At 40.1% G+C, this 25620-nt stretch overlaps 1 protein-coding gene across 4 annotated transcripts in view; it reads right to left on the reverse strand.

The window, feature by feature from the left end:
- phf3 (PHD finger protein 3) overlaps positions 1-25620 on the reverse strand; it is a 170302-nt gene that overhangs the window by 99833 nt on the left and 44849 nt on the right. The gene's annotated exons all lie outside the window — the stretch shown is intronic.

Genomic DNA, 25620 nt, shown 5'->3' on the forward strand with positions numbered 1-25620 from the left:
TGAAGGAGAATGCAGAACCACTTAAATGAAAATGGAAACAATAGGGACAGCGCTAGAGCGGCTAAGCAAAAATAAATTTGAAAAAAATTAAGCACCACAATCCAATTTGATCGACAAATGCATGTGAATATCATGATTTTTTTTTTCCAGGTACTAGCAGGCCTCATGTTCAAATATTCTCATACAACTTTTTTTTTTAAATACATAAATGTCTGAGAAACATCCTGGCTGTAGAACACTTGTGCTCTAGAACTAGCCACGCCTCTGGCCAAGCTGTTCCAGTACAGCTATAGCACTGGCATCTACTCAGCAATGTGGAAAATTGCCTATTAATGTCCTATCTACAAAAACAGGACAAATCCAATCTGGCCAATTACTGCCTCAGTCTACTCTCAATCATCAAAGCAATGGAACTTGTCAACAGTGCTACCAAGCAGCACTTAATCACTAATGCTCAGTTTGGGTTCCGTTAGGACCACTTGGCTCAAGACCTCATTACAGCCTTGCATCAAACATGAACAAAAGAGCTGACTTCCAGAGGTGACGTGAGAATGACTTCCCTTGACATCAAGTAGCATTTAACCAAGTGTGGCATCAAGGAGGTCCAGCAAAATTCAATCCAATGGGAAATCGGGGGTAAAATTCTCCACTGGCTGCAATTATATCTTGCACAAAGGAAGATGATTAGCATCCAACAAATACAATCATCTCAGCCCCAGGACATACTGCAGGACTTCCTCAGGCCCATTCATCTTCAGTTGCTTCAATGACCTTCCCTCCATCAGAAGTGGCGATGTGCACTGATGATTGAACAGTATTCAGTTCCATTCACTTTCTGATAACGAAGCAGTCCGTACTCACTTACAGCAAGACCCGGATAGCATTCAGACTTGTACTGATATGTTGCAAGTAACATTTGTTCCACACAAATTCCACGAAAAGACCATCTCCAACAAGAAAATCTAAGCACCTCCCCATGACATTCAACAGCATTACCATTGCTGACTTCCCCCAACATCATCCGGGGGGCTGACCATTGACCAGAAACTTAACTGGACCAGCCATAAGTACTGTGGCTACAAGAGCTGGGTACCCTGTGGCAAGTAGCTCACCACCTGACTCCCCAAGCCTTTCCACCTTCTACAAGGCACAAAAGTGTGATGGAATACTCCCCACTTATCAAGATGAGTGCAACTTTTAGACACTCAAGAAGCTCAAAAGCAGTCTGCTCGGCTGGCACCCCATTCACTCTCCTCCATCAATGACACACCATGGCAGTGATGTGTACCATCTACAAGATGCACTGCAGCAACTCACCAAGGCTTCTTTGACAGCACCTTCCAAACAGTGATTACAAATCTAAATCAGCAGACAAGGCTAGAGGTTACAAAAATAATAAAAGGACAAAACTAAAGGCTCTGTATCTGAATGCATGTAGCATTTGAAACAAAACAGATGAATTGATAGTGCAAATAGAAATAAATAAGTACAATCTGATAGCCATTACAGAGACATGGCTGCAGGATGGCATAGATCGGGGCCTGAATATTGTAAGGTACAAGACATTTAGGAAGGACAGGAAGCTAGGAAAAGGTGAAGGGGTGGCTCTCTTAATTAATGATGGTATTAGCACAATAGAGAGGGAGGACCTATGTTCAGGAAACCAGGATGGAGAAGCTGTTTCGGTCAAGATGAGAAATGATAAAGGCAAGAAGTCACTTGTGGGAGTGGTGTACAGGCTCCCTAAAAGTAACCACGGGGTAGAACGGGGTATAAAGGAAGAAATGAGAGCTTGTCAGAAAGGTACAGCAATAATCATGGGGGATTTTGATCTACATATAGATTGGAAAAATCAGATGGGCAAAGGTAGCCTGGATGGGGAGTTTATAGAATATTTTCAGGATAGTTTCTTAGAACAGCATGTTCTGGAGCCAGAGAGCAGGCTATACTAGACCTGGTATTATGCAAGGGGATAGGATTAATGACCTTACAGTGAAGGCAGCCCTAGACAGCAGCGATCAAAATATGATTGAACATTATAATTTGAGGGAGAGAAGAGTGGGTCGAAGACTAATATTTGAACTTAAATAAAGGCAATTATGAGAGCATGAAAGCAGAGCAAGCAAAAGTGAACTGACAAAGTAGGTTAAGGGATAGGTCAATAGAAATGTAGTGGCAGATATTTAAGGGGATATTTCAGAATATACAGAATAGATTCTGAAAAATTCCAAAGGGAGGACCCACCATTCGTGGTGAACTAAAACAGTTAAACATAGTATCAAACTTAAAGAAAAAGCAAATAATTGCATGGCAGGTCAGAAGACTGGACAGAATATAAAAAGTAGCAAAGAACAACTAAAAGACTAATAACGAGGGAAAAACTAAGTACGAGAAAAAGCTGGCGAGAAATATAAAGACAGAAAGTAAGAGTTTCTTTAAATATTGAAAAGGAGTTAACAAAGTGAGCGTTGGTCATTTAGAGAGAGTGTATGGGGAATTAGTAAGGGAAAATAAGAAGCTGGTAGATGAACTGAACAGGTACTTTTCACGGTCTTCACTTTAGAGGATACAAGTAACACCCCAGAAATAGCTGTAAATCAGGAAATGGAAGGGTGGGAGGAATTCAAGAAAATTACAACCACCAGAGAAGTGCTACTGAGCAAATTGTTGGAGCTGCGGGCTGACAAGTCCCCGGGTCCTGAAGGACCTCATCCTAGGGTTCTAAAAGAAGTGGCTAGTGAGATAGTTGATGCGTTGGTTTTGATATTCCAAAATTCCCTAGATTCAGGGAAGGTTCCATTAGATTGGAAAATAGAGAATGTAACTCCTTTATTCAAAAAGGGAGGGAGACAGAAAGCAGGAAACTTCAGGCCAGTTAGCTTAATATCTGTCACAGGGAAAATGTTAGAAGATATTATTAAAGACGTTATAGCAGGGCATTTAGAAAAATTCAAGCTAATCAGGCAAAGTCAACATGGTTTTGTGAAAGGGAAATCATGTTGAACCAATGTATTGGAGTCCTTTGAAGTAACATGCCCTGTGGATTAGGGGGAACCGGTGGATGTACTGTACTTAGATTTCCAGAAGGCATGTGATAAGGTGCCACATCAAAGGTTATTGCGGAAAATAAAAGGTCATTGTGTAGGGGGTAACATTTTGGCATGGATAGAAGATTGGCTAGTTAACAGGAAACAGAGTAGGCATAAATGGGTCATTTTCTGGTTGGCAAGATGTAACAAGTGGTGTGCCACAGGGATCAGTGCTGGGGCCTCAACTTTTTACAATTTATATAAATGACTTGATGAAGGGACCAAAGAAAGGTATGGTTGCTAAACTTGCTGATCACACAAAGATAGGTAGAAAAGTAAGTTGAGAAGAGGACATAAGGAGGCTACAAAAGGCTATAGATAGGTTAAGTGAATGGGCAAAAATCTGGCAAATGGAGTATAACTTGGGAAAATACAAAATTATCAATTTTGGCAGGAAGAATATAAAAGCAGCATATTATCTAAATGGTGAGAGATTGCAGAGCTCTGAGAAGCATGAGGGATCTGGGTGTCCTAGTGCATGAATCGCAAAAGGTTAGTATGCAGGTACAGCAAGTAATTAGGAAAACTAATAGAATGTTATCATTTATAGCAAGGAAAATTGAACACAAAAGTTGGGAGGTTGTGCTTCAGCTATAGAGTGCATTGGTAAGCCCACATCTGGAGTACTGTGTACAGTACAGGTCTCCTGATTTAAAGAAGGATGTAAATGCGTTGGAGGCAGTACAGAGAAGGTTTACTAGACTAATACTTGGAATGGGCAGGCTGTCTTATGAGGAAAGGTTGGACAGGCTAGGCTTGTACCCACTGGAGTTTAGAAGAGTAAGATGCCAATTGATTGAAACCTGTAAGATTCTAAGGGGTCTTGACAAGGCGGATGTGGAAAGGATGTTTCCCCTTGTGGGAGAATCTAGATCTGGGGGTCACTGTTAAATGGGCGACCCTTTATTTTTAAAGACAGAGATGAAGAGAATTTCTTTCTCTCAGAAGGTCATGAGTCTTTGGAATTCTCTTCCTCAAAAGGCGGTGGAAGCAGAGTCTTTGAATACTTTTAAAGCAGAAGTAGATAGAGTCTTGATAAGCAAGAGATTGAAAGGTTATTGAGATAGGCAGGAATGTGGAGTTGGGGTTACAATCAGATCAGCCATGATCTTATTGAATGGCAGAGCAGGTTTGAGGGGCCGAGTGGCCTACTCCTGCTCTGAATTCGTATGTTCATATGCGACCGGACCTAAAAGGAAAAGGACAGCGGGCACACCAGATCACCACCTTCAAGTTCCCTTCCAAGCTACACACCATCCCGCTCCTCAGCATCGCTGGGTCAAATTCCTGGAACTCCCTTCCTAACAGCATTGTGGGTGCACCTACACCCCACAGGCTGCAGCGGTTCAAGACAAAGGCTTGCCACCACTTTCTCAAGGGCAATTAGACATGGTCACTGCCAGTGATACTCACACCTCATGAATGAATTTAAAATAAGCTTGAAGAATTCACTTTTTCCTTGGATGAGAGAAAGTAATGCATATTCAGTCAACTTTTATCCAGTGTGAAATATGTGTTAAGGCATGTAGATATGGCAAGAAACATGTTCCAAGTACTAAAAGTGCAACACAGCCATCTGGCTGTCTGATTTTACAATTATTTGAACAAGCTTTTTGCAATGATTTTTAAGAGTCATAGGCTGGAATTGCTGGAAATGTATTCCTCAAATTAAAGAGTCTAACTCTCTATTTTCAGCAAAAAAATGTTTTAGCTTCTGAACTCTGAATAAGCCATTTTGCAGGTCAGAGAGAATGGCAAAGCTTATTGAAAGTATTACTTTTAGGGCAACGACCGAGGGGGAAAGATGGAGGAATGGTACTCAGTGGATGGGGTGGGGGAGTTGAATTTGGGACAAATTTTGGGTCAGTTCGAAAGGGATGGGGTTTGTACTGATAGTTGAAATAAGGGATGGACAAGCATTTTTAAACTAATACCAGAGATACACCAAGATTTAGCTCTTGCTTTGCTACTCGCCCCCTTGGAGGTAGTATCGAGGGTGGGAGCTATTGGTTGGCTGGCAGAGTAACATTTAAATGGTTGGAGAAAGGTGCCGGAGTAGGGGGCAGGCAAGGCTTTAGATAAGAGACATGAACATAAGTTTTCAATATATTCACAATTACAATTCAATGCAGGTCACATGGGACCATTTTAAAGCGGGTCCACAGTTGGGACCTCTTCAGAGGCAAAAATAAGATATTGAGTTATATTTTTGCTAGATAGATAACTTTAGTTTATGGCAGAGTTTGCGAGCCTGTTAAGCAAGCATTCTTGTGAATTAAAAGGATAAATGGCAGCTTCTGATGTCTGGAAGGCTGGCGATGGTATAACAGCCTTTCAAAATACTCTGCTTACAGCATATCCACAGGTATAGTTCAGTTAGAAAAATATGAACCACTCACCATTTTTAATATAATGAAATTATAGTTAAAAGGAGTGATAATCATGAGGGTACTTTCTGCCTTCAGCTGTGAAGGTGTTGTAATGTTTCTTGCATTACCTTAGTACATTTACTTTGCAGAATTGCTTCCAAAAACAGATCATGTAATAAGAACATAACATAAGAACATAGGAAATAGGAGCTGGAGTAGGCCATTCAGCCCCTCAAGCCTGCCCTGCCATTCAATAAGATCATGGCTGATCTGTACCAGGCCTCATCTCCTCTTTCGGGCCTGTTCCGCATAACCCTCGACTCTCCGAGATTAAACACATTTAGTGACCCAGCCTCCACAACTCTCCGAGGTACAGAATTCCAGAGATTCACCACCCTCTGAGAAGAAATTCCTTTGCATCTCTGTTTTAAATGTGTGACCCCTTATTCTGTAACTATGTTCCCTCGTTCGAGATTCCCCCACTAGTGGAAATATATTCTCAACATCTATCCTGTCAAGCCTCCCTAGAATCTTATATGTTTCAATAAGATCACCTCTCATTCTCCTAAACTCCAATGAGTAAAGGCCTAACCTGTTTAGCCGTTCTTGATAAGACAACCCCTTCATCCCAGGAATCAGCCTAGTGAACCTTTTCCGAACTGCCTCCAATGCTAGTATATCCTTCCTTAAATACAGGGACCAAAACTGCACGCAGTACTCCAGGTGTGGCCTCACCAACACCCTGTACAGTTGTAACAAGACTTGCCTATTTTTAAACTCTAACCCCCTAGCAATAAAGGCCAAAATTCCATTTGCCTTCCTAATTACTAGCTGCACCTGCATGCTAACGTTTTGTGCTTCATATACAAGAATACCCAGATCCCTCTGTGCTGCAGTATTTTGTAGTCTTTCTCCATCTAAATAATAATCTGCCTTTTTATTCTTCCTACCAAAGTGGATAACTTCACATTTTCCCACATTGAACTCCATCTGCCAAGTTTTTGCCTATTCACTTAACCTATCTATATCCCTTTGCAGATTCATTTGTGTCCTCATAACATGCTTTCCCAGCTATTTTTGTATCGCCCGCAAATTTGGATACACTACACTCGGTCCCTTCCTCCAAGTCATTAATATAGATAGTAAATAGTTGAGGCCCTAGGACCAATCCTGCGGCACCCCACTAGTTACGGTTTTCCAACCTGAAAAAGACCCATTAATCCTGACTCTCTGCCTTGTGTGTTGGCCAATCCTCAATCCATGCCAACACATTACCCCCAATACCCTTAGCTCTCATTTTGTGCAATAACCTTTTATGTGGCACCTCATCGAAAGCCTTCTGAAAGTCCAAATACACTACGTCGATCAGTTCCTCTTTATCCACTCTGCTTGTTATATCCTCAAAAAACTCGAAAACATTTTTTTTTAATAAGAGATACAGCACTGAAACAGCCCCTTCGGCCCACCGAGTCTGTGCCGACCATCAACCACCCATTTATACTAATCCTACGTTAATCCCATATTCCTACCACATCCCCACAATTCCCCTACCACCTACCTATACTAGGGGCAATTTATAATGGCCAATTTACCTATCAATCTGCAAGTCTTTGTCAAACATGATTTCCCCTTCATAAAACCATGTTGACTCTGTCTGATTGTATTATATTTTTCTAAATGTCCCATTTCTTTCTTAATAACTCTAGCATTTTCCCAATGACAGATGCTAAGCTAACTGGTCTATAGTTTCCTGCTTTCTGTTTCCCTCCTTTCTTGAATAGGGGTGTCACATTAGCGGTTTTCCAATCCGCTGGTACCCTACTAGAATCCAGTGAGTTTTGGTATATTACAACCAATGCCTCCACTATCTCTGCAGCCACTTCTTTTAAAATCCTTGGATGCAGGTCATCAGGTCCTGGCGACTTGTCTGTCTTTATTCCCATCAATTTGTCAAGCATCTTTTCCCTCGTGATAGAGATTGTTACAAGTTCCACCCTCCCATTTACACCTTGCTCATCTATTATTGTTGGGATGTTTGTCGTGTCCTCCACCGTGAAGACCGATGCAAAATATTGGTTTAAATTATCTGTTCCCTGCTATTAATTCCCCAGTCCCATCCTCTAAGGGTCCCACAGTTACTTTAGTTACTCTCTTCTGTTTTATATACCTGTAGAAGCTCTTGCTGTTTGTTCTTATATTTCTTGCCAATTTACTCTCAATCAATTTAATTCTCTCTATTAGTTTTTTGGTCATCCGCTGCTGGTTCCTAAAAAATTCCCAATCCTCTGGCCTACCACTAGCTTTTGCCACTTTGTACGCCTCTGTTTTTGATTTGATACTCTCCTTAACTTCCTTTGCTTTCCATGGGTGGTTCATAGTTCTCATCGAGTCCTTCCTTCTGACCAGAATAAATGATTTTTTTTTAATGTTTGCTGAGTGTTACGAAATATCTGCTTAAAAGTCTGCCACTGCTCATCTACTGACTTTCCCTTTAGTCTATTTTCCCAGCCCGCTTTAGACAACTCTTTCTTCATACCTCTGTAATTGCCCTTGTTTAAGTTGAAGACACTGGCTTGAGACCCGAGCTGCTCTCCCTCAAACTGAATTTGAAATTCTACCATGTTATGACCGCTTTCCCTTAGAGGATCCTGAACTACGAGATCTCTTATTAATCCTACCTCATTATGCATTACCAAATCTAAAATAGCCTGTTCCCTGGTAGGTTCTGCAACGTATTGTTCTAAGAAACAATCCCTGATGCACTCTACAAATTCCTCTTCCATGTTACCCTTGCCAATTTGATTTGTCCAGTTTACATGCAGATTAAAATCATCCATGATATTTGTAGTGCCCTTCTTACACGCCTCCATTATTTCCTGATTAATACTTTGTCCTGCAGAGAGGCAACTCCTCAGGGGCCTATAGACCACTCCCACCTGTGATTTCTTTCCCTTGCTATTTCTTATTTCCACCCAAACTAATGCTACATCATGATCTATTACACCTATATCATTACTCACAACTGCACTGATCCCTTCCTTTAATAACAAAGCTACCCCACCTCCTTTTCCTTTCTGCCTATTATTCCGGAACATCGAATATCCTTGAACATTGAGTTTCCCGCCCTGGTCATCCTGCAACCACGTCTCAGTGATAGATATCAAATCATATTTATTTATTTCTATTTGTGCTGGCAGCTCATCTATCTTGTTACAAATGCTACGTGCATTCAGATAAAGAGCCTTAAGCTTTGACTTTTTACCATTTTTACCTACTCTGGTTCTGCTGTACTCATATGCTTGCCCCTTCTGTCCCTTCCTGTCACGTTCTGATTAATGTATGCCCCTTCACTATCCTGCACCCAAATAGTTCACTTCGCAGAAATACAAGCAAGGGTTTGGCATAAACTGGTATGGTTTCAAAACCAGCCAGTTTCACTTTAGAAGTACTATACTGCACAAGCCTTAAGGTTTTACAGTTTTAAAGTTGCAAGGCAGCAACCATTTAGCGAGCATCAGACTACTTGGAAGAGGCAGTCTGACACAGACAATTATAAGCATTTTCTGTGGTATAAATACAGCTGTTAACTTTTAAAAGTTAACAAAATCCTGGTACCCACTAGTTGCCATTTAAACTTTAATCAGCGGAAAGAAATTATTTTTCAGCTCTTTTCCGATCATTAAAAATTCCAATAGTTGGAGCCCAAAGCTTCACATATGAATTGAAGCATCCATGCTTAGAACTGTCTTCCCTACAACTTCACAGAAATGCAAGCAAGGGTTTGACTTAAACTGTGGACATATGCAAACGCCATAAATTAGCTTGTTCAAACTTTGAGAAGAAATTCCGTTTTTTGTAAAAGTTCAAGGCAGCATCCAAACCCGGCACCCTAGGGACTCAGACCATGCTGGATTTGGGATTTTCCTGGATTTTGAATAGTTTATCACCTTCAAATAGCTTCATAAATCACCTGCCATGAAACACCTAGCAAGTATTTTTTCATTAAAATAAAAGTAAAAAGCACAGCAGCCTGCAAACACACCATGCCAAGGGCAATACGTTCTATTATACTGTAAACACATTTACAGAATCATAAACCTGAAGTGGTTGGGAAATTTGCTCCTGTTTTAATAAAACTGCAAATGATGCACAATACCAATGCTGCATCACAATTAAAAAATATTAGAATTCTCTGAATGGCTCTGTGCGTTGCTGAGCTGTGCAGAACAGGAAGGACTTGGATTCTATCCCTGGCCTGTCTTGAGTCTGCTCGTACAAATCGGTCTTAGTGCCCCTGTACTTCGGGGAGTAGGAATGAAGTCACGATTCTTGCCCCTGTTTTCTATCCACGGAGTAATTCTTGGAAGGTTTGAGGCATGAGCTAGGCAATCATTACACATTCACATGGACCCTGGACATTTTCCATTTAATTGTAGAGTCATAAGCCAGAGTAAGCCCACTCTGGTAGCTTCCAGAAGGTGTCAGACTACAAAATGTCTGGTTTTCAGACAGCCAGATATTGGATATCCAACCTGTATCAACCAGATAAGCTGGAAGGTGGGTTAGGCAACTGTGAGAAACAAGTCTACTGGAGAATGAAACCGAAGACTGTTAGATGCAGATGTTAGTTTCTTCCATGATAGGCTGTGCAAAAATTTACGGCAGATGATCCGATACTTGTCATTGTCTGAAACTGTGTTTATTCCAAAATCACTCACATAGGTGCTAAAAAGCAGCTCTAAAACAAGTTATATTTTTCTCAAACATTTCGGGGCATCCTGGCTGGGTGTCATGAAGATTTATTTTCTTAAAGAATGGCTGCGCTTCTCTTGAACATAAGGAGGTGGTCTCTTGTTGTGAATGCATTAAGAAGCTTTGAGCATTCCTGTCACAACGCTGGCAAAACTAATCAGAACCTGCAGGGATGGAATAATGACGAATTTACGTTACGCAATTAAACAGAAGTTCCTATATTTAGGATTTTAGTACAGGGCACTAACTGTACATGGTGACCTATAGAACCCAGCTTATAATCTGTAACTTTGAAAACTTTTAATTTTACATACACCCTTGTGGTAGAATGCAAAAAAGAATCTGCACACTATATTACAGCTGCCAATAACTGCAGGACATGGGAGAAGTGACACTATATCATTAATATAATAGATTGTAAAGTCCAGCCTGGAGGCAGTCAGTCATGTTCACTGGAGAGTACAAATTCAGCTCCCCAAGCCTTTTCCTGCAAATTATATTTTTAGATATTTACTGTGCAGTAATTTTGAAGTCCCTTAAGATGTTTTCTATGTTAATGGCACTATACAAATGTAAGTGTTAAACTCCAGAAAGCTTGTATGGAAGGATAATGCTGGAGCCTATCTTTATGCAGTTTCACATTTATTGTGCAGAGTAAAAGGATTACAAACATGTAGCTCCTCACTCAAAATCCCCACCCAGTCTCAGTGAGTGTCTGCTTATAAGTGCTCAACTAACACCCCAATTAACAAACTTCACCTGCAAATAATCAAATCATTGATACACAACTAATAGATTCCCTTCTTTCTTCTATAATACAACTTGGATTAACATGTTCAAACATTTCAAAATAAATTCCATGTTATGCACAAAGTATTAGCAAGCTCAAAGAACATTTCAAAAATCAATCAAAATAAATTCCATATTGGGTACAAAGTATTACATTGCGTGACGCCCCTCCGCGAGCACCCCTAACAATTTCTTTGTACTAGAATTTCTTTTTGTAAAACAATCGGATAGCTGATTACTTGCATTGGTTTTAATCCAGCAAGGTCAACACGTAGTCCTTTCGCACTCTCACTTTTTGTAGTGAAAACTATCCCACAAAGAAAGATTTATCCACATGACATTCAATGGGTATCCTATCTTCAGTATGTCCCTTGTTCAGAATTTCACCCAAAGTATTTGACTAATAGAATCCCATATCCACTGCCTCCACAAGACCCAGTGTTTCAACAGCTAAAGTACTTTTAACAACCTGTTTTATTTTCTTTGCCTCCCAAGCTAAAGGACAACATTTCCCATTTTCACACATCAGAAATATTATGAAGCCAGCTGCACTCAAATACCCATGGCATGATTAGCATGTAAAGCTATTTAAAATTTATTAGCTTCATGTTCTTTGGGTCACCTAAGGATAGCAACTTCAGTACACATTTCTCCAGATTTAGTTTTTTCAGCGTTTTATTTGCCCTTAAATCATTCTCAACTTTTGGATGTTTCATCACTGTGCTTAACTCCAGCACATCAAAACTAGCAACAGGCCTAGTCTGAGTGCACAACCAGTTTAATTGACGAAACAAGCTTCGCAATTGCTCAGTCTCTGCTTTAGATATATCTTCTTTCTGTGATAACGTAACCTGATTCACAGGGATGGGAGTAACACTCTAAATAGGATTGTTGATTCAAACTCATTCCAGACCTAGTCTGCTTAATATCTAAACCAATATATTTAAAGGCCTCACAAGCCCGACTCCCAATCTTAAATTCTGTCCTAATCTTAATAACATATTTCTCAAAATCTGCAGTACCACCTATCATGAAAACCCTACATGCCAAATGGGAAATGTTAATTTCAATGGTTGGAACCTTGCCTTAGACTTTTGCTGGAAATTCTTACAAATAACTTCTTTTAAAAAAAGAGTAACCTGGCAGCAAAGAAGGCCACTGGAAGTTACATTTGAAACACCAAAGAATGAGACAGAAGACAGCCTTCTCGAGGGCGATTAGGGATGGGCAATAAATGCTGGCCTAGCCAGCGACGCCCACATCCCACAAATAAGAAAAACATGACTGATTCAACCTAGCCAGAAGAATGGGGTGCTGTCTGATTAAATTACCTGAAATGGCTTTATCAACACAGTCGTCAGGAGCCATCGACACCCACTGACTTTGAAAGAGCCAACCCTCACCAAGTGTGAATGGACAACTTGATGGGTAAAGCCTTGAATATCAGAGAAACTATCAGAAGGACCTTACTAAAAACAGAGGTTTGGGAATGTCATGTGACTACTTGTGCAGCTCTGGAGAGACTACGCTTTGTCACTCAAAGCAGAGGACAGTAACTAAGAAGCCATCCACACAGCAGCTCGCTCGCTCTCTATCTCACTCTCTCTCCAATAAAGACCCTTACTACAGCCGACAGACCACCACCACAAATAATTTGGGGACAAGGATCGAACCCCCTCTTCTGCCTTCTGGAACCTGAGAAGCAAGCCCGCAACTGTGCACGTGACTCATCGAGGACTTCAGGACACTTTCAACTGAGGACTCTGGGACTGATATTCAGGATTTAAATTTGCTTTATTCCTGATGCTACTCCAACCACCCAACTCTGTTTTGCCCTCTGTAATCTATTTGTGTGTGCGCATGTGACTCTCGTGTGAATGAGTGCGTGAATGCACAGCATATTTTTAGTAATTTTAACTGGTTTAGAGTGTCAAGAATAATAAACTTATATCTTGTTTAAACTCCAGAAAAACCTGTCTGATTGGTTCTTTGGCGATTATATTAGTGGAACAGAAGCAAGCCCTCACTGAGGTGATAAGTTCAATCACTGTGTTCAAAAAGGATAAACCCTGCTGCAGTCAAACCAGAGAAGGGGCGAAAGGGGAGCCTGAGAATCCCTCCTCAATTGGCCGTAATACACCCCATAAGAAATCATCAACGTGCATCATAAAGATGCCAGAAAGTTTCCCTTTGTGATACCAATAAAAGAGTTCAGGATCGGTTTTTCAATAAAACAGATCTCACCGAGAAATACTACACCCTGGAAGCATCATTAAGGCCATAGACGCATTTGTTCAGTTTCCATAGTTTTCCTTCTGTATCTGCTGCCTCTTTAGGTGGTTTCAGATACTTTTCAGAGAGAAGTACATCACTTTGCAGAAATGCAGCTTTTATGTCAATGGATCGACACTCCCATGAAAATGTGGCCAAGAGCCAAAATTTTAAGATAACTTTTCCAACTCTAGAAGAATCCACTCTAACATCAGTATCACCCAGTCGCTCTTCAAAACTCCTCGCAACTTGCCTAGCTTTAGCCTTATAAGTTCCACTGGGAAGGACTTATTCAGTACAAATCCATGTGACAAGGCTGGCTGTCCCCTATCTGGCACCTCAGAACTCTCTCCAACTCTTTAATTCCTTATGTTTTGCTTCTCTTATTAGTTTATCCTCAAGTTTATTGGCAGCCACTAAAACTTCATTGTCATGAGGACTTCTGCTTCTATTCGAGACCATTCTCTAACCTTCGTTTCATTGTGGAATCTGTTCAAACTGCAGCTTCTATTACCACTTTGATGTCTTTCAGGACTGCTGCTCGAAGATCTCCCTCGCACACTATCGGAGGCTCTTTCTCCAGTACATGATCGCTTCCTTACGCAAGAGTCACTTCCAGACCCACTATTAGAACTTTCACTGTGCTTTCTTACCTTCCACTCTTTCACCCAATTCTGCCAGTCCACGGACCTCGCTTCTTGGCCATCGTCTTTAAACTTGCCTGTAGATTTTCCTGCATGTCCCACAATTGTTGCATCCCTCCATGTATTAGACCTCTCTGGAATATATGTCACCTGAGTACTTACTCGGGGCAATTGTCCTTTGCACGTGATAGCTCTTTCCTGAGCATCATGCTTGCTCACATTACTGTTCAACCTTAGATCTAACATTCTGTGCCTCAGGACCTTCATCACAAAACACATGAGTATTTGAGGTACAAGGTGCATCGCTCCCCTTTTTCTGCAGCTCAGATTGAGATTTTGTAATCAACCCCGATCAATCGCGAGGAATGAACCTCAACAGTTCGATTTCCATGCTTAAGTACTGTCTTATCATCACGACCGATTACCTTACCAGAGCCTTTACATTCCCCACGATCCTCTCTTTTATAATACACCAAATCTCCTGAACTAAATTTCGCCTCAGATGGCCTTAAATGATGCCTCAGACCTCTGCAAATTTCCGCAGAGACCTCAGCCTTGATGAAAGCCCATCCCCCAGCATGTAAAGCATTCAAATGTATAGAAAAAATTGAATTAATTGTAATACATACTAGAGCAGGAGGACTGTGGCACAGTACAGAAGGCAATTTGGGATTCCCCCCATAGACCAATTGATAGGGACTATATCCTTCAACCATGTGAAACTAATTCTTCGCATGAACCGCCCACGCCAGGGCAATTGTCAACTTGCAGTTTGGCTGGTCAGCTAAGATTCAATGCAACATTTCATCAACCACTGTGTGATTCCTTTCACAAAGCCCATTGATGAAAGGTCTTTCTCAGCTGCAGTATTCATAAAAATAGTGTTCATGTTTTCACACGTCTCTGAACTTGTCATTGGCAAATTCCATTCCATCAGTCAGAAACTTAGCTGGTGCCCCAAGTCCAGTCCCTATCCATTTCTCCACAATTTTGTCTATAATCATCCTTTTACCCTTACTATTTATTATTGTAAAAAGACTAAATCTAGTTGCTAGGTCTATAAAATGTAGAATGAAAATATTCTAGTCTTTGTCCCATATCTTGAAATCCATGGCAACTATCTCGTTAAAGTTACATGCCAATAGATGGCTGCCAACAGGATGTGATGGTGTCCTCCGATACATTTTACAGATTTCACACTGTTCACTAACCTCTTCTATTATCCTTGTATATTCATCACTCACACCTGCATCTTTTAGCAGGGTTTTAAATCTCTGATAAGAAGGGTGAGCAAATTGTCTGTGTAACTTTAAGACAATTTGCCTTTTATCTCTCTGATTCTTAACACCTGATGCCATTAATACTTCTCTAACACTCTTGACTAGAAACATTAGGTTTGTTCAGAGGATGCAATAATGCCCTGCCTGGGTAAACTGCAAATTCACTGAGTTCCCAAAAACAATTGCCTTATCATGCTCCATATCAAGTTTCATTTGTGCCTTTTTCATTGAAAGCTTACTCAACAGTAAAGGTAGCTCACTAGAGACTAGATCAGTACTGGCTTGCCCCAGCTTTTTTTTTTTACACGGAATTACAACTCTCTTCAGTGACTTCATTGTGTCGTCATCACCAAACCTACAGCTGGTAGTACTTTTATACTTCTTAACCTTATGGCGATCCTCACTACTGAGTGAATTCAGATAGCACTGTAACCAATCAGTTCCACATACTGTTGACGTGCAAGCACTATCCAATACAGCACGTTGAACAAATCCGCAAATAACACATTCATCACAGGACTAAACTTCTTGTGACTAGTACAATTCGTTCAGATTCATCAGTATCTTCCTCTTCTGCCTCAAAATTCTGTGTTGTGTTTTATTTCGAGAACTCTGCCCCTCCACTCAGGGCAGTTCATTACATAATGATACTTTGAGTCAAACATACGAATTAGGAAGAGGAGGCCACTCGGCCCATCGAGCCTGCTCCGCCATTCAATAAGTTCATGGCTGAACTAATTATTCCACATTTCCACCTATCCCCGATAATCTTCCACTCCCTTGCTCATCAAGAATCTATCTACCTCTGCCTTAAAAATATTCAAAGACTCTGCTTCCACCGCCTTTTGAGGAAGAGAATTCCAAAGATTCACGACAGTCTGAGACACAAAATTTCTCATCTCTGTCTTAAATGGGCAACCTCTTATTTTTAAACAGTGACCCTAATTCTAGATTCTCTCACAAGAGGAAACATCCTTTCCACATCCACCCTATCAAGACCCCTCAGGATCTTATATGTTTCAATCTTACTCTTCTAAATTCCAGCAGATACAAGCCTAGCCTGTTCAACCTTTCCTCATAAGACAGCCCGCACATTCCAAGTATTAGTCTAGTAAACCTTCTCTGTACTGCCTCCAATGCATTTACATCCTTCCTTAAATAAGGAGATCTGTACTGTACACAGTACTGCAGATGTGGTCTCACCAATGCCCTGTATAGCTGAAGCATACCTCCCTACTTTTGTATTCAATTTCCATCACGATAAACAATAACATTCTATTAGCTTTCCTAATTACATGCTGTACCTGCATACTAACCTTTGCGATTATTGCACTAGGACACCCAGATCCCTCTGCATCTCAGAGCTCTGCAATCTCTCACCATTTAGATGATATGCTTCTTTTTTATTCTTCCTGCCAAAGTGGACAATTTCACACTTTCCCACATCAAATTCCATTTGCCAGGTCTTTGCCCACTGACCTAACCTATCTGTATCCCTTTGTAGCCTCCTTTTGTCCTCTTCACAAATTACATTCCTACCTATCTTTGTGTGATCAGCAAGTTTAGCAACCGTACCTTCGGTCCCTTCATCTAAGTCATTTATATAAATTGTAAAAAGTTGAGGCCCCAGCACAGATGCCTGTGGCACACCACCATTGCCAACCAGAAAATGACCCATTTATGCCTACTCTGTTTCCTGTTAGCTAACCAATCTTCCATCCATGCCAATATGTTACCCCCTCCACCATGAGCTTTTATTTTCTGCAATAACCTTTGATGTGGCACCTTATCCAATGCCTTCTGGATATCTAAGTACAATAAAGCCACCGGTTCCCCTTTATCTAAAGCACATGTAACTGCCTGAAAGAACTCCAATAAATTGGTTCAACATGATTTCCCTTTCACAAAACCATGCTGACTCTGCTTGATTAGCTTGAATTTTTGAACAAAGGAGTTACATTCACTATTTTCCAATCTAGCGGAACCTTCCCGAATCTAGGGAATTTAGGAAAATTAAAACCAACACATCAACTATCTCACTAGCCACTTCTTTTAACATCCTAGGGTGAAGTCCATCAGGACCTGGGGACTTGTCAGCACGCAGCTTCAACAATTTGTTCAGTACCACTTCCCTGGTGATGGTAATTTTTTTTGAGTTCCTCCCTCCCTTTCATTTCCCAACATACAGCTAATACTGGAATGTTACTTGTATCCTCAATAGTGAAGATCGATGCAAAATATCTGTTCAATTCATCTGCCATATCATTATCCACTATTAATACCCCAGACTCACATTTTATAGGACGAACGCACACTTTGTTAACTCTTTTCTTTTTTAAATATCTATAGAAACTCTCACTATCGGTCTTTATATTTCTAGCTAGCTTTCTCTTCTACTCTAATTTTACCTTCCTTATCAATCTTTTAGTCATTCTTTGTTTTTTTATATTCTGTCCAATCTTCTGACTTGCCTCCCATCTTTGCGCAATTATGGGCTTTTTCTTTAAGTTTATTATCCTTAACTGTTTTAGTTAGCCACAGATGCAGGGCCCACCCTTGGAATTTTTCTTGCACTTTGAAAAGTATCTATTCTATGTATTCTGAAATATCCCCTTAAATGTCTGGCACTGCATCTCTATTGACCTATCCCTTAACCCGAATCAGATCTGAAACATCTATTAACTGTTGCTGGGCATTCCTGGGATTCATTTGCCTATGACTGTAGTTCCAATTCTGTCTTCCATTGTAATAGTCAGACCTGCTCAAGGTGCTTTCATCCTCATTCCTCCTGTCTTTAAATCTTCCACTGTACTTATGCCTGCTTCCAGTATCTGTACTATTTCAAAATCTAGTAAATATTGAGTCCTCCATTCTTTGTGTCACCGCAGAATGCCCTGCTTGTTCTACCGGGGCTGCAGGAAATGACTGTTTCCCCAGCAATATATTTAAAGCAGCAGACATTTGATCCAACAAGGAGTCTTTGTCCAAGAACCAAACCCCAGTTAGAACCAGGAGCCTGTCCATATGTGAGACCCTAGCACAATCTATAATTTAAAAGCAAACACTGAACCAGGGATCTATAAATTAAATTTTCTCATTCTTCTATACCGCTTATTAAGGTCCATGATATATCCTTCCATTGAATAACCATCTGTTTTCCGAAATCTATCAAAGGCTGACCATGCTTCATACAGATTCAGGCCATCTTTGTTGTATATTTCATCCAAGAATTCTAACAGTAAACCTAACCTATCATCAGTATCCAAGTCACAAAACATTTCACTTCTGACTTTACTTTTGGTAGGAAGTGAAATGCCAAGGCCATACCTTGTTTCCTCTTTGGCAGAGATGCAACCTGTATCCACATATCCACTTCACTCTTCCACTAGTCATATAGTTCAGACTTCGAGAATACTGGAGAATAATCATACCCTGACAATTTACACTTGCTTTCTGCCATATTTTCCACAATAACCCTTGAGATTTTAGTTTTCTATGCAATATTTCCTAGATTCCAACCTTCAGCTTTAAGCCACCATGTTAAACTCCAGAAAACTTCTTATTATGGAAGCATAATGCTAGAGCCCATCTTTACTCAGTTTCACATTTATTGTGCACAGTAAAAGGATTACAAACATGTAGCTCCTCACTCAAAATTCCACACCAGTCTCAGTGAGTGTCTGCTTATAAGTGCTCAACTAAGACCCCAATTAACACCCTTCACCTACATATGATCAAACCATTGATGCACAATTAATAGATTAACAGTAAGTTATTGTTGCAGTAATTATTTTTGCCAATGGTTGTAGGCAAACTTTTCACATTTTTTGCAAGTTATTTGTCTATCTACTTAAAGGGGAAGCAACCTGTTTATTCTAAGTAGGTAATGCTGCTGTTAAAAATAGTGAAGCAAGGAATATCACCAGAAAACTTCACCTGTTATTTCCAAATCATTTCCAGTCTCAAACTTTTTGAAAAAAGAAGTTTTTCAATACACCGATTATTAAGCATCTAAATGAGAAAAAATACAACCTAATATTTTGGTACAACTTTTTAAAATCAGAACTTGGCTTCAGGACTGTTTGATGATGCTGAATCAGCTATAACCCTCCTTCAGCTACTTAAAAATAAATTTCAATTAAACTGGCATGCCTTTAAGTTAAGTAATTTCTTACCTGCCTGAGATGTTGTGGGTCAGGAGGAGGACAGATGCTATAATGAAGCACTTTTATCTAATGAGTGTAGACTGTATTGCTAGTTGGGATCAGTCCTGATGGATGTCATCAAAAGTTTGAGTTCACAAATCAATAATGTGTGTCATGTGAAGATTGCCAGTGAAAGGAACTGAAATCTTCAGCAACTAATGTTATTTCAAATGTCTAGAAGCTTTCCAACATACATTATTTTGGTTTGAAAGATCCAGTTACACCAGGCTGCAACATACCAGAAAAAACATCCCAACTAAAGCAACAAAAATATGGGTTCATGCAATTGATTGTCCTAGAAAATAAATCATCTCCTCACATTCACATCAAAAATCTAATGTTTGGTCTACATACAACTTAACTTATAGCAAGCACATATACCATCTACAATTTCAGTCTTAACTCCTTGTCTTCATGCATTTTAAGTTTGCACTCAAGCTGTTTTTTTTTAAGTGGACAAGTCTTGGGAGCTTTGCCTGCTTTTTTTGAAGCCATTGGCTGAGATTGTTAGTTTTCTAGCATGGGATGTTTGGACAGTGAACACGCCGAAGGGCTACCCTCAGAAAAGACGCATCACTGGCAAAGTCAGACAGAAAAATGGCAACTTGTAATAATAGTTAATGAATCCTAATTTTTAAAAAAATGAATTGTCTTGTTTTGCTGATAGGTCATTCTTGCCAGTACTGAACTACTGTTCAGAGCCAACCCAGACATGACAGGCCGAATAGCCTCCTCTGTGCTGTAACCATCCTACGATTCTGTGGCTCTCCCATTTAATTCTTAAAATCATACCTGAACAACGAGTCAAGTTCCCAACTGGAATTACTTTCAGTCACGGTAAGGATAATACAACTAGCAATGTCACTCTCATTAAATTCAATTTCGTTAAAAGCTAGAAGTCACCTACTCCTGAGTTAGACGCTATGTTAAGGTTTCAAAAGTAATCAAGCCACTTGCAAGGAAATGTATGCTGTATAACTTATATAGCAAATGTCCCTCAACATTCCTGATGAGCAGCCAGTGTTTTAGAACCAAATAAAAGGCAAAACAATTGGCACTAAGCAGGCCATGATTAAATGCAAAAGATCAGAGCTGAACAAACTAGAATTAAACAAACAGAAGCTCAGCACTGTGCAGAAGCAGAGCCACTGATGGTGATAATCACAGAACAGCTCAGTGGGCTACCAACTGAAGACCAATTCTGGAGGGGAAATGCCTCAGAAGTAAATTCAGAATGAACCTAATGTGTACAGAAGGGCACAAGAAAGGGGGCGGCACAGTGGTTAGCACCGCAGCCTCACAGCTCCAGTGACCCGGGTTCAATTCTGGGTACTGCCTGTGCCGCCGGGTGCTCCGGTTTCCTCCCACAGACAAAGACTTGCAGGTTGATAGGTAAATTGGCCATTGTAAATTGCCCCTAGTGTAGGTAGGTGGTAGGGAATATGGGATTAATGTAGGATTAGCACAAATGGGCGGCTGTTGGTCGGCACAGTCTCAGTGGGCCGAAGGGCCTGTTTCAGTGCTGTATCTCTTCAAAAAAAAGGAGTATAAATATAATGGCAAGTTGAGTTGGGCAACTCGCACTACTGCACCACCTTTTAGGACTGAAAGGTAAATGAAAACCAAATAAAATGGTAACTAACAAGTGCTACAATGTTCCTTATTAAACATGAAAGGAGCAGGCATTACTAAATGTCACAATGGGCGACACAGGAAATAGGAATGACAAACAGGAAGTTTCGAGCACTTTATATATTTTGTACCCAATATAATATGGTGAGTGGTCTCAGGATTCCAACAGTACTGTAGTTCAAGGTAATGCTATGACAGTATCATTGTGACTAAATCAGAAAAATGGGACAGTACCTAGTATTAGCTAACAGCCTCAAACTGTACTCTCAATCATTCCCTGGTATTTTTTTTCCTCAAAAGATTGCGGCCTTCCAGAAGCCAGCAACATGTAATTTCGTATTCAAAAGCTGTTAATTCAAAATGAAATTCAAGTTGTCAAAACAAATGCACATTTTATAAAGCTGGATTTAGAAATGAGGTGGCGAAAGCAAGAATAGGATCTGCCAAAAATAGAAATGAGAGATAGATTTGGCCAGAGATGGATTTTGAGATTATTTTTTTTTAAAGAGGGAGATGGAGGGGTTTAGGGAGGGAATGCCAGTAACAATACTCTTGACAAGGAGGTGATGTAAAAACCAACAGACAAGATGAATGGGTTGTTTGAGAGGGTTAACATAGGAAGATTGTGGGGCAAGGCTGTGGAGCTATTTAAAAGATAAAACTTTAAACTTCATGCATTGGGGCACAGCAAGGTAATGCAGGTTAGCAAGAACATGAGTGGTGGGGAAGGGCAGGATGTGTGCAGCAGAAATTTGGACAGAGTGTAGTTAGAGGATGGAATGAGGGAGGTCAGCATTGGTGTAGTCGAATTTGGAAGTGACAAAGACAATGAGAGATTCAGCAAAGAGGCCAATATAGGGGCAGATGTGGACAATAATACATGGGCAAATGGTCTTTGAGGAAAGGCTATGGGGTTTCCTAGGCAATTACCATCCAGCTTCTTGAAAATGCAGCACTGTGGAGCCCTTAACTAGCATATTCCTTTAAAAATGTCAATTAAAATGGTTTCTGGAATTGTGCAAGTCATGCATGTGCTGTGGCAGTTTTTCCTGTTAACCCAAAAAATTTTATTCTGCCTCAAAACAATTTTGATTTTTCTGTTTTCTGACGGTTTTGCTTTCTACAATTTTTCATTGCAACACATTGAAGCTTTCATCAGCCTTAGATTTTGAACAGTTGTTTGGAACTTATTCATTTTGAACTCTTTCGGTAAACTCCCCAGCCAGTTGGTAGCCAATATTCTGAAATGAGAACTTTCCCAATCGTGCTAATTGCTGGTATTTGTTACTTTAGTAGCATATATTACAATCTCAAAATTAACAGGAATAAACCGAGCCCTGAATAGCCTTTGACACATTTGACTTATCCTCACTGTGCAATAGTATACATATTCTAATTCTATGACTGGCATTTAACTTTACTGAACATCCAATTCTAAAATTGCCAAGGGACTTTTAAAAGGTAGTTTATAGCAAGCTGAATCCTACTCTAAAGGTCAATAATGTTGCATGTGCTAAAGCAGTCTTCTCAATTTTTGACGTCTCATTTATCCTTGCTGCAGTGTTTTAGGCTTCAGAATTACTATTCACAAATAGTCAGAAATACAACAGAATAGGATAAAATTAAGATCAGTTTAAAATTACCTCTTTAGAATTATATAACTGGCTTGTACAGTAAATCTAAGAGTGTATCTCAGCTTCACAGCGCGTTTAAAAAACAGAGCTAAGTCTGAGCAGTCGACAGCCATTGTTTGAATACCGACATGAGATTTTTTAACACCTCAGTATATCTAACACATACTGTTGTGCCTAGAGCGATTGCTCCCCATTCTTCCTCTCCCAAGAAAATTTCTGGCTGGCAGCAAAAAGTATGGCTCCAGACAGCTTAGAAACTGAGTGGTTGATGTCTGATGCTCACATTCAAAGACTTAACATAATCAACATATGCTTGGAATAAGCAATAATCAACTTTACTATTCTTTGGTAGTCAATCACATGCATTTGCTCAACACTTACACAAGTTCACAAAGGCTTTCCTCTTTTCCCCCCATGCCCCCTCCCTTCCAGGAACCATTTCTAAAGTGAGCACTTCATTCATTCTGAACAATTGATTTATAATAAAAACGATAAAAAGCACCAGTGGTTGACAGTTGGGCAACTTGCACTTTTAAAGAGAAACTACTCAGTGTACAGGAATTCTTGTTTGGTTTACAATAGGCAAAATAAAATTAGAGCACTGCAATAAAATCATAATTCTTTAGGGTTTACTTCATTCCAATGGAACTTAAACATTCTCTTCATCTTCAAATACCATTCTGTTCATTCCCATGTTATGTGCCCACTCAATCTCAATTACAAAATGACCAGAATAATGCATCAAAGTTCAGTTGCAGAGTAGTAGGAGGACAGTTTATCAGAACCTACAACAGAATTGCAGTAGTCTCTCCTGGAAGTCACGAGAACCATTTCCGGATGAGTTACATTTTGAAGATGAGGTTAATCACCTCCAAAAGCAGTGTTGATTCACACATTGAGACTCTACCAAAGGTAACTGCTATTTGATTCTGTAATTCAAGGTACTGAGCCCAACAGATCTGTATAGTTCACCAATACAAATGAGAAATGTATTTGTGTTACGCCCGTGATTCTAAATTTTTTTTTTGAGGACTCATGTATTTTAGAATTATGGACATTGTTTTATTTGGGAAAAGTGAAAAGGATTCCATGGATTTTTTTTCACTGGGGTCATTTGTTGGAAAACAGCATTTACTGGATGTCACCTGTCTTCACATAAATACCCAGCAGGGCTTTTTAACTTGGGGGAGATGTTTACAGAGAAGTGACAGATCCAGATTTTTAGGGGTCAGGAGGCTTGACTCTTGAGATATTGTTTATGGTTTCGCTTTGCACAGTGTGTTGGGGTGTGAACTGTCTTGAAGGCAGTTGGAGAAAACCAGCCAAGAACACAATCATCAGCACCCTTTTCCATCTCTTTGAGAACTTCTTGAGAATCAAGTGTAAGAAATAGAAAAACTGATGTTATATTTCTCCTGAAAAGCCTGCCAGAAACTCCTGATGTTGCATTTCTCCTGGAAAGTCTGTCAAACTGATCTTGAACGTCACCTGAAATGAACTGCTCTAGAAAGGTCCCAGTGACAGCCTGGTACGCATATTTGGGGCGACAGCTTTCCATTACTTCTCTTTTTTCTTCAAGAATTAGCAAGTATTTGGCCAAAGTAAAAAGGAAACTTCTATTTTTCGGTTAACTGGTGTGTGTGTATGAGGGGCTAAGGTAAAAAGGGAACTTTCATATTTTAATCAGTGAAATAATGCTTTGCTTCGTTACTGGTTAAGTCTTGTTTTATAATAAACTGATAATTTTGTTCATTATTAAAGAAACCTGATTCGTGTATTTTATTCTGGGATAAAATACGAGTCTATGATTGACCACATTAGTAACTGGATAAACATTTAAATATCTGTTGTGACCTGTGCAGAAGTGGAACTGGAAAAGACAGTGCACTCCTCCCACTTTGGTCGTAACAACTGTCAAGGCGAAGGGCTGCAGACCAAATCTACTCTCGCTGTTAATGTAACCAAACATATAATCAGTCCAACTCCTCACAGCTCAGTTGCATACAAGTCCAAAGGCAACCATAATTATCAAAGTTTAGTTTGATGTATTAGGTGTTGTTTTGCTGAGGCTATGCTTATATCCAAGCTGTTGCTTTGTGACCACTCAATATCGAATATCAAAGGCCCTTGATCAATTCCAACAGTGCAAGTTTAATTTGTAAGGTCCTCAAAGAGTTTTGGATAATAGTAGCATGAAAATGATCATCATGACTGCGATACACAGGCAATACTATATCCATATTCCAGATTCCAATTAAGCGGCTGCAAACTGTCTGATAAAGAAACAAAACTCGTTGCAACATAGACAGCTTTTGTGTGAACGACCTCTTGGGACAATTATTATAACAGTCAGTGCTGACTTCAAAACATGGCACCCTCACAATCCAAGTTACAGTCAAATAGTAAAATGTAATAAGCTAATATCCAAGACAGAGCATGGCTTCCCGACCGGAACCCAACCGGGTTCGGATCAATTCGCTATTCCGGGTCCGGAGTTCGGGCTCGGGTCGGACACAGTGACAGCCAAGATGTCATGGCAGGAAACGTGCTTTTGGTCTCCGCACTAGTCTGCGGTGAGCAATTCCACCCAAGGTAGAGCATAACCTCTTCAATAAAGTTGATTATATTCCGGTACTGAGGTCGGGTCGGGTGCGGGAAAAAGTCAAAGGACTTGGGTCGGGTCGGGCTCGTGTCGGGTTTCATTTGGAGACCCGAGCAGGCCTTTAACCCAAGATTCTTTTGCAATGAACATTGAAAGTATGAATTCATTTAAGTTTATGAAGTCTAAGAACTTATACAAAGTTGGACTGTAGGAAGCAGCAACGATAATTGAATTACAAGATATATCCACAAATCTATAATTTCCACTTGTGATAAAAGGAAGGAATTCTACTCTGTACTTTTGCTTGCATTGAAAATCCAATATCAGCCTGCAACACCAGGAAATTCAGGTCT

The sequence above is a fragment of the Heterodontus francisci genome, chromosome 3 (assembly GCF_036365525.1).
Source record: "Heterodontus francisci isolate sHetFra1 chromosome 3, sHetFra1.hap1, whole genome shotgun sequence".
NCBI lineage: Eukaryota > Metazoa > Chordata > Chondrichthyes > Heterodontiformes > Heterodontidae > Heterodontus > Heterodontus francisci.